Source organism: Crinia signifera, chromosome 3 (assembly GCF_055691185.1).
Source record: "Crinia signifera chromosome 3, ASM5569118v1, whole genome shotgun sequence".
Lineage (NCBI taxonomy): Eukaryota > Metazoa > Chordata > Amphibia > Anura > Myobatrachidae > Crinia > Crinia signifera.
Genome location: NC_139219.1, coordinates 14,490,100 through 14,501,593, shown reverse-complemented (window position 1 = coordinate 14,501,593; position 11,494 = coordinate 14,490,100). Strand labels below are relative to the sequence as shown.

Sequence of the window (11,494 nt, the reverse complement as noted above, 5' to 3'; positions counted from 1 at the left end):
TATATGCACCCAGGGGAGCTGTGTACTGTATATACAGTATGCACCCAGGGGAGCTGTGTACACAGTATATACAGTAGGTACCCTACCCAGGGAAGCTGCATTCTGTGTGTGTGTGTGTGTGTATATATATATATATATATATTATGTGTGTATGTACACACACACACACACACACACACACACACACACGATTTATCTGGTGGAAAACAATATAACTCTCCGGCTGGAGGCCACTCTGGAGAAGATCTCCAATAAATGGACAGCACTTCAAAACAGTTAAGTCAATGTTTCCGGCTGTTATGCCCTTTATCAAGACATTTTCTCCAGAGTGCCGTCCAGCCGGAGATTTCATTTAATTTAATCGTATTGTTTTCGCAGGGTGCTCTCCCAGAGGGGAATTTTATAGACTGGGTGTAGCAGGCCGCACTCCAGGTCTTCAATATAGGGGATACAAATACTCCCACATGCTGCTTGCACCAAGAGTGCCGCCCGCTACATCCAACAACAAATGCAATTCATTCAGTGTTATTTTATATTTATACAATTTGTATTCTGCTATACGAAATCAATACATTAATTTTACAAAAAAATAAATGTTAAAAGTTATTAGTTACGCCATGCAGTTTTCGGGTTGAAACAACACATAACATTGCGTGGTTTAAATCAACCAATTATGAGGTGCATGGGTTCATTACAATACCCAATCAGGAAGGCCTTAGCGGTGGATACAAGCAATTTCATCATTGATTTAGCCAGCCAATTGTGTTTTGAGAAGTGAAGACGTGAGTTTAACTGATTTTTATATGAGTTTAACTCAGGGCTCGACAAACCCCAGGAGCCAGGTCGTCATGGCGACCAGATTTTTCTTCCTGGCGACCAGATCCTGTGGGTGGTGTGACCTGCTGAGGAGATGGGTCATAGGACGTGGCAGTGTCTCTGTGCTCCTGCCTAAGCTCCTTTTATAACATTGTAGCCCACATACCCAGTGTTACTGGTCCAGTGGACAACAGTAGCCCCTCCGTAGGTGAACCCCTCGCAGCATCTGGGTAGGACGTAGGAGATCCTTTTGAGTGGCGTTCCGCTCTCAGGCGCTGAGGCCTGCCACACGCCGTGAAGCCACGCCCCCAATTGCCGGAAGCCACTGATGTGTTGGCGCGGCTCTTCCAAACCTTCGAGAGAGACGATGCGTGCCGTTGGGGTTGTCCCATCCCTGGCTTTTATCTGCTTATGTGTCATGGCAGATGGTGCCCCTGCTCTGTGTGCAGTACACTGGCCAATGGGACCCGGGAGGACAAGGGGTGACCAGGCGGAAGCTGCCCACAGGGGGCAGGGTGCAAGGAGGGTACCCATAAAGGGGATAATTATCAGGAGACAAGGTGAGAAAGGGATCAGGTTGCAGAAGGGTGCCCAAAAAGTAGGGACAATCATTAGGGAACACCGGAAGACCGACCAGGGTGCCCAAAAAGTAGGGACAATCATCAAATGACAATGTTTGCTGGGAACACAGAAAGAGGGATCCGGGTGCAGGAGGGTGTCCAGAAAGTAGGGACAGTTATTTGGGCAATGTGCTGGCAGCGTCCCTCTGGCACAGCCGGATCTCAGCAATGCAGAGTGATGGGGAAGTGATGTATAGTTCGGGAGATTCGGATCCCGCCGTGGCTGGTTCTCTGGGAGCGGGTCAACTGGAGCTGCGTCCTCCCTGCCACCGGAGTCGGGGTGAGTGCCCTGTGCACAGCAGGTGTCAGTAGCCCGGGGTCCATCATGCTCTGCTGCTGTCATTCTTCTGGCTGCGGCCACTACCAGCCCTCATATGCCACTCTCACAGTGCGGCAGTCACAACTGTGGAACCCAGCACCATCACAACAGCCGGCTCCTCCATGTGAGCACGTGGCAGTACGCTGAGTGTGGCGGCCCGCTATTTTTAAATCCTCCCCTGACCTATACTCCCTGTCTTTGTCAGTAACTGGATAGTTAATGTCAACTAAATGACTATCATTATGTTCTGCTGCAAGAGATTATCTCCTATATGCTGCATTTCTAGGATGAAGCAAGTTTTTTGGGGGGAGGGGGGTGATTTAGTATCTTAGTTTGTCTGGCTCCTATACTTTCATTCTGGCTCCTAGATTTTAGGGTATCCTATGAAGAAATTGCGAAGAGTCTGGGCGGTGGGGCAACGAAGTCAGATGTAAGGAAGCTGCCTACCCGCAGTGTAAACGGGGGCGGCTATTCGAGATGACATCAGCCCTTATTTAGATCTGATCGCAGTAGAAGTTTGTTCTCGAAATGGGCAAAACCATGCTGCACTGCAGGTGGGGCAGATGTAACATGTGCAGAGAGAGTTAGATTTGGGTGGGGTGTGTTGAAACTGAAATCTAAATTGCAGTGTAAAAATAATGCAGTGTATTTACACTGCACAAAAACAAATTAATTCACACAAATCTAACTCTCTATACATCTTACATCTGCCCCACCTGCAGTGCACCTGGTTTTGCTTATTTTGAGAACAAATTTGTACTGCGATCAGATCTGAATAAGGGCCATCATCTCCAAGCGCCGGGACCGCTGATTACCCCGCCGGGACCGCCAATCGTCGTGCTGGGGGCAAGCCTAGCACCAAGGTAAGCTGCCCCCTTGCATACCCCCCCCCCCCCCCCAGCACCCATCCATTCAACTCCTCCCTGCCTCCGCTGCACAGTACAGCAGACAGCAAATCTGCTGCAGGTAGGATCTGAATGACGACCATACTGCCGGGTGCGGGTCGCCATTGGATCGGACCTGCTAACGGGGCACATCGTGAGCGGGTCGTGCCCCCCCCCCCCCCGCGCATCATCGTGAGCGGGTCTGAAGAAACACTGACGACCCGCTCACAATGTGCATCGTGAGCGGGTCGTCGTGGTGTGTACCCTACATAACTGACCGAGCTAATAAGGCCCCTCTGTCTTAAGTACCCCAGGCTCCCTGAAGGCTTAATATGGCCCTGACAATGAGCATATAATACCACTGGGCAACGAGCATGAAACCTCCTTGGCATCAAGTAAGAAACCCCTGGCAGCGATCATGTAAATAAGAGGTTCTTATGTGCCATCATGTGTAATGGGCATTAAGGTGTGAGCCATTGTGTGTAATGGGCATTACGGTGTGTGCAATTTTTTTATATATGATTTTTTTGTTGTTGTTGTGCCCTCCCAATTGAAAAATGTGTTCTGCACAGTGGTCAGCACCCTGCCCTAAAAAATCCTAGAGTGAACACTACTACAGGTCTCTCTGCCTCCCTCCGGGTTCTCCGTAATGCGTGTGACATCATCACGTCACACGCAGGAGAGAGTGAGACATGCTGGAGAGGAGCCGGGAAGCCAGTAGAGAGGGAGCAGTGAGCACAGCCCGCCGACAGTCACTCACTACTTGTTATTATTATAATATATATTGGAGCGAGCTGGGTTTGTTCTCTGTTGTGCCTGACCGGCACTGTTATATATATATATATATATATATATATATATATGTGTGTATGCCACAAAGTTTTTGGCAGGGGGGAGCAAAATTTAGAGTTACGCCACTGGTGGTGAGCGCAGCGGTACGCATCCTAACCCACCTTTTCATACCCCCACCATCCACGTTGGCGTGGAGTTGATTTTATATAGTGTTGCGAGCGGACGTAAATAACTTCACATGTAACTAACACAAAGATGGAGCGCCTCTCCGCTGGCGCCCTAATGATCCCCTCTCCATAGGAGAGGGCATATCATGCGGGCACAAGCGCTGTGGGAGAGGCGCTCACTTGCCAGAATTCAAACAGTCGCTATGCTACAAGTGCAGAATAAGGCAGTCTGGCAAGCTGCCAATATTCAAGCTACAGCATCTCGCGCTGCCGCCGTGAAACTAAACAAGTACCGGAGATTTACTAAAGGTAGGTTTTACTTGATTAAAGTAAAACCAATTAACTGATGTTGTGTTTTTGGGTTTGAAACACACAATTGCCAACAGGTGTTTATGTGTGTGTGTGTGTGTGTGTGTGTGTGTGTGAAAGATGATCGGCACTCCAAATAGAAACAGATCACAACCAGTGTTCCCTCTAAGCTGTGCGCACGTGCGCGCGCACACAACTCGACGAGCGTGCGCACAGACATGACAACAGAGCGCGCAAAGCAGCAGTGTTCCCTTTTTGCAGTTGTGGACTCAATTAATGTGTGTTTCACCCATTACCTACATTGTGTGCTGTGTTTTGAATGTTTAATATAATTTTTAAGTAAAGTTACCACAAATGCTGAACGTCATTTTCCTGTTATATATTAGTGACGCACAAAATTTTACATTACCTTCCAAGGTTGCACAGCCCAAATCTTTTGCCGCACGCAGCCTTCGTAAAATTAGAGGGAACATTGATCACAACCAGTGCAGTGCCCTCCAGGGCTTTAGCAGCAACAATAGAATATAGTGATGTTGGCAGCACTCGCAATTTAACAATAAACGGACTCCAAGAGCTCAGATTAGTGCATGACGTTTCGGTTTTTTATCTGAAGACGGTTAATAAAAACCGAAATGTCATGCACTAATCTGAGCTCTTGGAGTCACTTTATTGTTAAATTGCGAGTGCTGCCAACATCACTATATTATTTATATATATATATATATATATATATATATATATATATATATATATATATATATATATATATATATATATATATATATATATATAATGTGTGTGTGTGTGTGTGTATATGTGTTGTAGAGTTTTATTTTAGGGATCATATATCTCTCTTATCCCAATAAGGGTTATTGAGATTGAAATATTATATAAAATATATTTATTATATCTGGTATTGATATAATAACATATATATTTGACATCTGCAATTATATTCTAATAGACCTTACAATACAATATGCAGAGTACTTGTCATAATTTGATTCCCCAAATATGAGAGTTCGAGACTTGTAATTTTAGCTCCAATTGGAGGATTTTATTTATAGGCAAACAAACCATACAGAATAATTGTAACACAGTAATTAATGTATATGCTATTATATATATATTTATATACGCCTCCTTGCTTATATTACCTAAAACAACATTAAACAATTGACAGACTTAAGACTGCTATAAAACTAACATAAATTGTAGACTTCAGTATTCCATAACTTTATCAACAACTGAACATTTATATCTACCATGATTACTCACTCACTCCAGCCCATCGCTTCTAGGTTCCGTTCCTCTCTCCTGCTCGTGGCTCACATCTCTCCTCCTGACTCACTGAATGGGTTTCTTGCTGACTGTCCGTGTGTGTCTGTGTGCGAATGTGAGTGAATGTCTACTCTATCTCTCTCCTTATATCACAAATACATGAATTGAAGTTCCCTGTTCTCATGACGTTATTGAATTTATGGATGCTAATGGTGACAGGGTCTCCTGCTTGTCTGGACTCTAGTGGTAATCTCCATTGCGAGATTTCCTGTTTCTGGTCTCTCCCTGTGCATCAATCTATTTTACACTCCTGTTGTCAAAATACAATAGTGTCTTGTCTGTCCTGCAAAGTAACTTGGATGATGTACTAGCAGCTACATTCTCCAGAAAGGAAACCAGATGGCTGGAGTCTGGCCCATAGTGTATACATTGCTTAATTAATAAATATAGATATATCTGGGGAGGGTAACAACACTATATCTGCTTAATAGTATGCCTTAGACATTTTGTCTCCTAAATTAATTCAGTTGCATTTGATATGTTACAAAGTGGTCATTCATATTATTTAGTAAACCCAAAAGCTATACTACGATGTCTAAACATTAAACTCAGATGTCCTAATTATTAAGCTATTCCTATTTTTATATACACATACATAATATATACTATGGTTAAAATCACATTACATTAATGATGGTATAAAACAATATCTATATGCCTATATGGTAACAGTGTGTATGTATGTATATATATATATATATATATATATATATATATATATATATATATATATATATATATATATATATATATATATATATATATATATATATATATATAATGTATATGTGTTTAAATATTTAGATACTAATGAGCCCGCTCGACGCATAAGCACCGAAAGCTAGTCTGCTACCTTCTGTGTTTGTGCGAGAAAGAGATGTAGTTTCACTCTCTGGCAGCAGATGGCAGTATCTCGGAGATTCACAGCAACTAGACATATATATATTGGGCAGTACGGATGGTGTAATGGCTAGCAGCACTGAGGTCATGGGTTCTATTCCCGCAATGGCCCTAACTGAGTGGAGTTTGTATATTCTACACGTACTTGCGTGGGTTTCCTCCCACACTCCAAAAATATACTGGTAGGTTAAATGGCTCCCAACAAATTAACCCTAGAATGTCTGTGTGTGCATGTGGTAGGGAATATAAATTGTAAACTCCACTGGGGCAGGGACTGATGTGAGTGTTCTAATATTCTCTGTAAAGCGCTGTGTGTGTGTGTGTGTGTGTGTGTGTGTGTGTGTGTGTGTGTTTGTGTTTTGGTCATGGAAGACAGATCACTTTAATAACTTTATTTGTAACCGTTGCAATTTTAGGTCTTTTAACATTGCAACTGTTACAAATAAAGAGTTGGCACTGAAAAAGGAAATTAAGGCTACAAATATAATGTAACAAGATAGAGCAATATATATTGCTACAGAGTATAAAGGAACCGTAAATAGGAACTTTTTCAAGAGAGAACCAAAATTAAAACAGAATATAAAGGCTCACACTGTGTAAATAAATAGGAATAAGACAATAGTGGTACAGTGGGTCCCATATGGAATTGAATAATATGAATGTACAGTAGAAATTCCGGGACAATAATTAGTGACTCCTGAAAACACATTAATAAACACACAATATATGAACACTTGGAATCATCTTTTTATTTTAATCACAATTTCTTTACTTTTTTCACATACTCTTTGTTTTAATAAAAGGTACTATATATGTGTGTGTGTGTGTGTGTGTGTGTGTGTGTGTGTGTGTGTGTGTGTGTGTGTGTGTCAATCAGTTGGACTAGCTAGAATACAGAAGTCCTGAGAATGCACCCCACCAGAATTTCTCTTTTTACTAGAGAGAGACACTCAGATCCCAGAGAGAGAAAGAGACACTCATATCCCAGAGAGAGAGAGAGACATTCAGATCCCAGAGAGAGAGACATTCAGATCCCAGAGAGAGAGAGAGACATTCAGATCCCAGAGAGAGAGAGAGACATTCAGATCCCAGAGAGAGAGAGAGACATTCAGATCCCAGAGAGAGAGAGAGAGAGACCTTCAGATCGGAGAAAGAGAGAGAGACCTTCAGATCGGAGAGAGAGAGACATTCAGATCGGAGAGAGAGAGAGACATTCAGATCCCAGAGAGAAAGAGACATTCAGATCCCAGAGAGAGAGAGAGACATTCAGATCCCAGAGAGAGACGCTCAGATCCCAGAGAGTGAGAGAGAGACACTCAGATCCCAGAGAGCGAGAGAGAGACACTCAGATCCCAGAGAGCGAGAGAGAGACACTCAGATCCCAGAGAGCGAGAGAGAGACACTCAGATCCCAGAGAGCGAGAGAGAGACACTCAGATCCCAGCGAGAGAGAGACACTCAGATCCCAGAGAGCGAGAGACACTCAGATCCCAGAGAGCGAGAGACACTCAGATCCCAGAGAGCGAGAGACACTCAGATCCCAGAGAGCGAGAGACACTCAGATCCCAGAGAGCGAGAGACACTCAGATCCCAGAGAGCGAGAGACACTCAGATCCCAGAGAGCGAGAGACACTCAGATCCCAGAGAGCGAGAGACACTCAGATCCCAGAGAGCGAGAGACACTCAGATCCCAGAGAGCGAGAGACACTCAGATCCCAGAGAGCGAGAGACACTCAGATCCCAGAGAGCGAGAGACACTCAGATCCCAGAGAGCGAGAGACACTCAGATCCCAGAGAGCGAGAGACACTCAGATCCCAGAGAGCGAGAGACACTCAGATCCCAGAGAGAGAGAGACATTCAGATCCCAGAGAGAGAGAGACATTCAGATCCCAGAGAGAGAGAGACATTCAGATCCCAGAGAGAGAGAGACATTCAGATCCCAGAGAGAGAGAGACATTCAGATCCCAGAGAGAGAGACATTCAGATCCCAGAGAGAGAGAGAGAGACATTCAGATCCCAGAGAGAGAGAGACATTCAGATCCCAGAGAGAGAGAGAGAGACATTCAGATCCCAGAGAGAGAGAGAGAGAGAGACATTCAGATCCCAGAGAGAGAGAGAGACATTCAGATCCCAGAGAGAGAGAGAGACATTCAGATCCCAGAGAGAGAGAGAGACATTCAGATCCCAGAGAGAGACAGAGACATTCAGATCCCAGAGAGAGACAGAGACATTCAGATCCCAGAGAGAGACAGAGACATTCAGATCTCAGAGAGAGAGAGAGACATTCAGATCCCAGAGAGAGAGAGACATTCAGATCCCAGAGAGAGAGAGACATTCAGATCCCAGAGAGAGAGAGACATTCAGATCCCAGAGAGAGACATTCAGATCCCAGAGAGAGACAGAGACATTCAGATCCCAGAGAGAGACAGAGACATTCAGATCCCAGAGAGAGAGAGAGACATTCAGATCCCAGAGAGAGAGAGAGACATTCAGATCCCAGAGAGAGAGAGAGACATTCAGATCCCAGAGAGAGACAGAGACATTCAGATCTCAGAGAGAGAGAGAGACATTCAGATCCCAGAGAGAGAGAGAGAGACATTCAGATCCCAGAGAGAGAGAGACATTCAGATCCCAGAGAGAGACAGAGACATTCAGATCCCAGAGAGAGAGAGAGAGAGACATTCAGATCCCAGAGAGAGAGAGAGAGACATTCAGATCCCAGAGAGAGAGAGGAGACATTCAGATCCCAGAGAGACACACACACTCAGATACGAGAGAGAGACACACACACACTCGGATGCCAGAGAGAGACACACACACTCGGATGCCAGAGAGACACACACACACACACTCGGATGCCAGAGAGACACACACACTCGGATGCCAGAGAGACACACACACACACACACTCAGATGCCAGAGAGACACACACACACTCAGATGCCAGAGAGACACACACACACTCAGATGCCAGAGAGACACACACACACTCAGATGCCAGAGAGACACACACACACTCAGATGCCAGAGAGACACACACACACTCAGATGCCAGAGAGACACACACACACTCAGATGCCAGAGAGACACACACACACACTCGGATGCCAGAGAGACACACACTCGGATGCCAGAGAGACACACACACACACTCGGATGCCAGAGAGACACACACACACACTCGGATGCCAGAGAGACACACACACACTCGGATGCCAGAGAGACACACACACACTCGGATGCCAGAGAGACACACACACACTCGGATGCCAGAGAGACACACACACACTCGGATGCCAGAGAGACACAGACACACACACACTCGGATGCCAGAGAGACACAGACACACACACACTCGGATGCCAGAGAGACACAGACACACACACACTCGGATGCCAGAGAGACACAGACACACACACACTCGGATGCCAGAGAGACAGACACCCACACACTCGGATGCCAGAGAGACACAGACACCCACACACTCGGATGCCAGAGAGACACAGACACCCACACACTCGGATGCCAGAGAGACACAGACACACACACACTCGGATGCCAGAGACACAGACACACACACACTCGGATGCCAGAGACACAGACACACACACACTCGGATGCCAGAGACACAGACACACACACACTCGGATGCCAGAGAGACACACACACACTCGGATGCCAGAGAGACACACACACTCGGATGCCAGAGACACACACACTCGGATGCCAGAGACACACACACTCGGATGCCAGAGACACACACACACTCGGATGCCAGAGACACACACACTCGGATGCCAGAGACACACACACTCGGATGCCAGAGACACACACACACTCGGATGCCAGAGAGACACACACACACACACACACACACACTCGGATGCCAGAGAGACACAGACACACACACACTCGGATGCCAGAGAGACACACACACACACACTCGGATGCCAGAGAGACACACACACTCGGATGCCAGAGACACACACACACTCGGATGCCAGAGACACACACACACTCGGATGCCAGAGACACACACACACTCGGATGCCAGAGACACACACACACTCGGATGCCAGAGACACACACACACTCGGATGCCAGAGAGACACACACACACACACTCGGATGCCAGAGAGACACACACACACACTCGGATGCCAGAGAGACACACACACACTCGGATGCCAGAGAGACACACACACACTCGGATGCCAGAGAGACACACACACACTCGGATGCCAGAGAGACACACACACACTCGGATGCCAGAGAGACACAGACACACACACACTCGGATGCCAGAGAGACACACACACACACACTCGGATGCCAGAGAGACACACACACTCGGATGCCAGAGACACACACACACTCGGATGCCAGAGACACACACACACTCGGATGCCAGAGACACACACACACTCGGATGCCAGAGACACACACACACTCGGATGCCAGAGACACACACACACTCGGATGCCAGAGAGACACACACACACACACTCGGATGCCAGAGAGACACACACACACACTCGGATGCCAGAGAGACACACACACACTCGGATGCCAGAGAGACACACACACACTCGGATGCCAGAGAGACACACACACACTCGGATGCCAGAGAGACACACACACACTCGGATGCCAGAGAGACACACACACACTCGGATGCCAGAGAGAGACACACACACACTCGGATGCCAGAGAGAGACACACACACACTCGGATGCCAGAGAGAGACACACACACTCGGATGCCAGTGAGAGACACACACACTCGGATGCCAGAGAGAGACACACACACTCGGATGCCAGAGAGAGACACACACTCGGATGCCAGAGAGAGACACACACACTCGGATGCCAGAGAGAGACACACACACTCGGATGCCAGAGAGAGACACACACACTCGGATGCCAGAGAGAGACACACACACTCGGATGCCAGAGAGAGACACACACACTCGGATGCCAGAGAGAGACACACACACTCGGATGCCAGAGAGAGACACACACACTCGGATGCCAGAGAGAGACACACACACTCGGATGCCAGAGAGAGACACACACACTCGGATGCCAGAGAGAGACACACACACTCGGATGCCAGAGAGAGACACACACACACTCGGATGCCAGAGAGAGACACACACACACTCGGATGCCAGAGAGAGACACACACACTCGGATGCCAGAGAGAGACACACACACACTCGGATGCCAGAGAGAGACACACACACTCGGATGCCAGAGAGAGACACACACACTCGGATGCCAGAGAGAGACACACACACTCGGATGCCAGAGAGAGACACACACACTCGGATGCCAGAGAGAGACA

General features: G+C 46.8%; 1 protein-coding gene across 2 annotated transcripts in view; it reads left to right on the top strand.

Annotated features, from left to right (window-relative positions):
* KLC4 (kinesin light chain 4) overlaps nucleotides 1-11,494 on the top strand; it is a 54,491-nt gene that overhangs the window by 254 nt on the left and 42,743 nt on the right. Inside the window, exon 2 of one of the 2 annotated variants that reach the window (XM_083175305.1) lies at nucleotides 2,478-2,618. The exons of the other annotated variant lie outside the window; for it this stretch is intronic. The gene's annotated coding sequence lies outside the window, so the exon portion shown is untranslated. The remainder of the gene's footprint in view (nucleotides 1-2,477; nucleotides 2,619-11,494) is intronic. 2 annotated transcript variants of the gene reach the window in all.